Genomic DNA, 5,942 nt, shown 5'->3' on the forward strand with positions numbered 1-5,942 from the left:
CTGTACAGACATCTACGGGAGTAACTCCTTTCTCTCTGGTCTATGGAATGGAAGCTGTGTTACCCATCAAAGTTGAGATCCCCTCGTTACGAGTCTTAATGGAGTCTAAATTAGAGGAAGCAGAATGGGTTCGGGCTTGATATGAACAGTTAAACCTCATCAAAGAAAAACGTTTAAAGGCAATTTGTCACGGGCAGATGTACCAAAAGAGAATGATCGCTGCTCATGACAAGAAGGTACGGCCAAGAGAATTCCACGAAGGAGAACTCGTGTTGAGAAAGATTCTCCCAATACAGAAGGACTTACGAGGAAAATGGCCACCAAATTGAGAAGGACCATATGTCGTAAAGAAGGTATTCTCGGGCAGAGCTTTAATTCTCACTGAAATGGATGGGAAGGAGTTACCTAATCCAATGAATTCAGATGCTGTGAAGAAGTATTATGCCTAAAAAAAAAAGAGAGAGATCAATGTGAAAACCTGAAAAAGGCGTTTTGATTAACACAAAAGATTAGGATGAAAACCCGAAAGGGCATTCTAATGAAGCAAGCACTGGCTTAAAAAGCAAGGCGTTTTGAACGGTGGGTCAAATAGAGAGACTACAGTATTTGAAGCAAAAAACTCAAAATCTCTTATGCAAGAAAGGCATGCTCGAAAAGATTTTTGATTGAGGAACGTGGAAGAGTTCATGCGTTGAATATCTAGAGCATTTGTATTTGTTGAAATGCGATCCCCTTTCTCTTTATGACACTTTTTTTTACTATCATTGATTAACTTTCTTTGTCTGCTACATTTGAAATGAATAAATGTGAGGTATCCTTTTGTCCCTACCTGACCATTTTCATGCATCTCATTATGTGGTTCATTTACATGATAAATAGTGAAATGACATACTCTAAACACAAGAAGTGCTAAGCATTACTCGGATAAGAATTTGATAAGTACAAGAGCCTCAAAGCAAGGACAAAGTTCAGTCAGGGGCAAAAGAGCGATATCTGAGAAATGCAGATTAGTCGTGAAGCTAGAGGACGGGTACAGGGTCTAAAGAGAAAGTCAAAAGTCAAAGCAATGAACGCAGATCATCAAAAATCATGACGGAAAGGGATGTATGACAAGCAAGCCCAAGGCGCATAGCATGATCATGTAGGCATAAAGGCATTTAAGGCAAACATGTGCATATCATGATAACATCATGCATGACATAAACAGGTACTCCAGTAGAGTAAGAGGATGTGATGATAGCTGTACTGAATCAAAGGAAAAGACACCTGAGTTCCACCAGATAACAGGTTTTGGTATTTTAATGTAATTTCAATTTCTATTTTCAAAATTCAACTCATATTACGAGAGGTGAGTTGAGCCTCGGGGCACGCTGAGGTATTGTCAATTTTTGTGTTTTAATCAACTCATATTGCGAGAGGTGAGTTGAGCCTCAAGTCATATTGAGGTATTTTCAATTTATCATAAAAAAAATCAACTCATATTGTGAGAGGTGAGTTGAGCCTCGTTTCACACGTTGAGGTGTTTTCAATTTCTGGTTTTCAAAAAAATCAACTCATATTGCGAGAAATGAGTTGAGCCTCAGGGCACGCTGAGGTAATTTCAATTTCTGTTTGTCAAAAATCAACTTATATTGCGAGAGGTGAGTTGAGTCTTAGGGCACACTGAGGTATTTTCAATCTCTGATTTTCAAAAAAATCAACTTACATTGTGAGAGGTGAGTTGAGCCTCAGGGCACGCTGAGGTAATTTCAATTTTTGATTTTCAAAAAAATCAACTTACATTGTGAGAGGTGAGTTGGGCCTCAGGACACGCTGAGGTATTTTCAATTATGCTTTTCAAAAATCAACTCATATTACGAGAGGTGAGTTGAGCCTCGGGTCACATGCCGAGGTATTTTCAAAATCTGTTTTGTAAATTCTGTTTTCAAAAATCAACTCATATTGTGAGAAGTGAGTTGAGCCTTGGCTCACGTGCTGAGCTATTTTCAATTTCTGTTTTTAATGTCTAGTTTTAAAGAATCAATTCATATTGCGAGAAATGAGTTGAGCCTCAGGTCACATGCCGAGGATAAAGATTGGAGTCAATCGAAGACACAGATTTTGCCTCCTTGAAGTTGCAGTGAAGCAGGTTGAAGTTACAAGTCTTGTCTCCCTGAAGTTGTAGCAGAGCCTTAATGTAACACCCCAAACCCGGCCCAGAAGTTATGGCCGGATCCGGCATGCCACATCAAAAACGTAAAAAAGAAATTTCCATTCTAAGCCCAGAAAATCGTACTTGATGTTCAAAAGATTAATTCATTAAAGGTTAAAGTGAATGGAAGCTGTGCACCAGGTAGGAAATCGGAAAAGAGGTTGTGAGTCCATCGGACTGCTTAAGTACCAAGCTCCCTTTGGATCCAATCCTAGACATGCATACCGCCATTGCCACACCTTAACGTCATGGATATTTCTAGGAAACCGATTTGATTAAGTCATTTTTAGGAAAAGTGATTAATTTTGGAAAATACTTTCATTGCGGAAGCTTTACTTGTTGTCGTGTTATTTTGAAATCAATTGTTGTTTTTGAAAACGCGCCCTAAAGCTATCCAATTTCAACAGTTAAAATAAGTATTACCTATCTTAGTAATACATATTAAAACCATCAAAAATAATTAAGCGGCCTTATTACATTTAAAAGCCCAAAAAATTCAAACGTAAATAAAAAGATGTCAAGTTCACCAGAAGAAAATCAAACTTTCAGAACGGGTGGCCACTCCGAATTCCCTCACAGCTCCAAGCCCACTATGGTTGGGGATTTCCTGCGTGGATGAAAATAAAAGGGTGAGTTTGGGGAAACTCAGTGTGTAAGGAAAACCCATTCAAAGCCCAAGTCAGCTCAAGCCTATTGGGCCTAAGCCCATTCAGGTAACAGTGGTATTGGGCCAGAGCCCTTTTCAGATTACAATAAACTGGGCCTTAGCCCCTTATTCAGATAACAGTATGGCCCATAGGCCCATTTCAAAATACATGCAACATCAATAACATATGCAAGCCCATTTGGGGAGACTACTCAACCCACCAACCACTACACTCCACCCGTACCAGCCATACACTCCATGTGGGGAATAGCTCAACCCACCAAATTTAACACTCCACATTGCTTGCCTAACGCTCGATTAACGATAAATTGAGGCAAAGCCTCTAGTACGTGGACAAGCCACTTTCAGTACTTCCTCCGTCAATATCCCAGTCCCATGCATCAGATAATAACAACATGGGATGCAGTAAAAAACAACAGTCAAACATGCATTTAAGTCAATTTAACCCTAGGGGTATTTCGGTAATTTATCTCTTAAGGGTAAAACTGTAAATTTTCCACTTTTAAAGGTATTTCAGTAATTTATCTATTTTAGGGTTTTTCATGCATATTCTTACTTTTCACGTACTAACAGAATCACATACCGAGGGTTCTTACCGAATTGGGCCCGTTGGCCCATCATTCCAATTTTGGCCCATTAAGCCCAAAAATATCGAGGGCACAGAAATCATGCACTTTGCAGTCCAAACATTGCAGCTTACCAAAAACATTAATCGATTTACCTCACGAGCATTCGCACACTCGAAAATCTACAAAATACCGGTTTTCGGCATTTCGCTTTTCGACTTTTTTGATCTAGACTAAGAAAGAGGGTGTTAGTTACACACATTTTGCGACGATATCTTGTGAGATCCACACACGAACCACCTACAATTGGATTACTAACACGTTAATCTAACTATTTAAATACGAACTACGTATTAATCCCTTACAATATTCGGCCAACCACACCTACAGATCATAGTAAGCTTATAAGAAATCAATAAGCAACTCATTAACAAATTTTTGTCAATGTTTACCACATAATCATAATTTCACTGCAAGCTGTCTTCCTGAGCAACAGTCACTAAATCATTTATAACTGGAGCTACGAAACTCCAAATCAAGTGCCGTTAATTTTCCCTGAAAATAGACTCATATATATTTTATCCATAAAATTTTCAGAATTTTTGGTTTAGCCAATCAATACCAGATTTTTCTCAAAGTTTCCCATGTTTCACTGTTTGACTAATCTGACCACTCTTCATTACGAATCAAATTTCTCATTGTACAGAATTCAAAATATGTTCTTGTTTATTTCATTAGAAACTAGACTCAATAAGCTTTAATTACATAATTTATTCAGCTTCTAATTCATCTCCCACAATTTATGGTGATTTTCCAAAGTCACATTACTGCTGCTGTCCCAAGCAGATTTATTACCAAATCACTCTTTCATACACCTATCTTGCATGCATGTTATTTAAACATGTATATCACCAATCAATCATCACATATCTATGATTTTTACTTAAGCATAATCTCCATTTCATCATTTTAAAGTACAACATGTTAGCCGATTTTTCCCTTTAGCATCTAAGGCACATGCATGTTCATTTGTTTGGCTCAACTTCACCTATCTTCCATTTTTCATCAAAAGAACATGAAACAACAACCATTTCCTTCATTTTAATTCATGACTAAATGCTCACAACACAACTAAAAATCAAAATATACTTCAAGAGTTAAGGTAGAATCAAGAAGAACTCATGAACCTCAAAATAGAAGCAAGGTACCAAGAACTTACCTTCAATTTTCCTCCTTCTAATGACCGAATACTCAAGAGCTTTCTCCTCTCCTTTCTCTTCTTTAACTTTCAGCTATGATGAACAAAGATGGACAAAACTTTGTTCTTTTCACCCCTTTTTCTTTTAATAAAACTTCATATTTCATCCATTTAATTCTTTAATACAAAAGACATGATATTCTTATCATGAAACATTTACCTAACCCATTATCATGAAACATTTACCTAACCCATTATCATGGAACATTTACCTAACCTATTATCATGAAACATTTACCTAACCCATTATCATGGAACATTGACCTAACCTATTATCAATTTGTATCAATTTGTACCATAAATTATGGATATCAAGTGTACATTTTGTCTACAACAACATGATGGTTGGCCACTTCATGTAAAATGGGAGGTTTATCATGCAAATCCTCCTATTTTGCACTCCTATTTATTTGGCCACTTCAATTTAGCCTATAGCATTTTCAAACATTTTCACATAGGTCCTATTTCATAATTTCACTCACAAATGACAAAATCAAAGCATGAAATTTTGTCAACATTCACAGAATTCCCGAAAATTGGGGCGTTACACTTAAAGTTACAATGGAGCTGATCGAAGTTGCAATGGAGCGTATTGAAGTTGCAGATCCTATCCTCCTGAAGATACAACAGAAGAGCAGATCACAACGAATTTTATATCCCTGAAGATACAAGTAGATTGAAGCTACAAATCATAGTTCTGAAGATGCAATGGATTGAACCAAAGCTACAAGATACGGTGGATTGGGAAGAGACTACTTGAGCAATAAGAGCACCAAAGAAGTCAAGACTCGGTAAAACCGGGCAAAATTGGCCTTTCTTTATGTCTTTGCTCTATTCCCGTTACACGACAATGAGCAAAGAGGGGCAGCTGTTGCAGGCCAATTTTGGCCTACCACAAATTAAACCCATTTACAACAAAAAAAAAAAACCCACCTAACTTACCTAAACCTCAATCAGCCCACATCCATCTAAATTAACCCAACTACCCAAACCCAAAATTCAAAAAAAAATATAAAAATCCCTAGCCCAATAATATAGCCCAAATTAAAAAAAAAAAAAAAGAAACCTAACCCTAGCCTCAACTTTCGGTGCCACTTGCCTATGACAACCCCACCAGTCACTTCCACACCTTGCAAAAAGTAAAGTAAACAAGCAAGACAAAAATGGAAATAGCAAAAGTAGTAATAAAAAACTTGTAAAATGGCTATAAAAAGCCAAGCAAAATATTGTAGGGGGGATTTTTTAGTTTTGATTTCCTTT

General features: G+C 37.2%; 1 long non-coding RNA gene across 1 annotated transcript; it reads right to left on the bottom strand.

The window, feature by feature from the left end:
- Positions 1–2,494: 2,494 nt before the first annotated feature.
- Positions 2,495–4,837, bottom strand: LOC128294126 (uncharacterized). The gene is made up of 3 exons (XR_008284389.1): positions 4,644–4,837; positions 3,442–3,724; positions 2,495–2,798 (listed from the first exon to the last, which is right to left on the bottom strand). It is a non-coding gene; the product is annotated as an uncharacterized LOC128294126 (long non-coding RNA).
- Positions 4,838–5,942: the final 1,105 nt, after the last annotated feature.

Source organism: Gossypium arboreum, chromosome 6 (assembly GCF_025698485.1).
Source record: "Gossypium arboreum isolate Shixiya-1 chromosome 6, ASM2569848v2, whole genome shotgun sequence".
In the NCBI taxonomy this organism is placed as follows: domain Eukaryota; kingdom Viridiplantae; phylum Streptophyta; class Magnoliopsida; order Malvales; family Malvaceae; genus Gossypium; species Gossypium arboreum.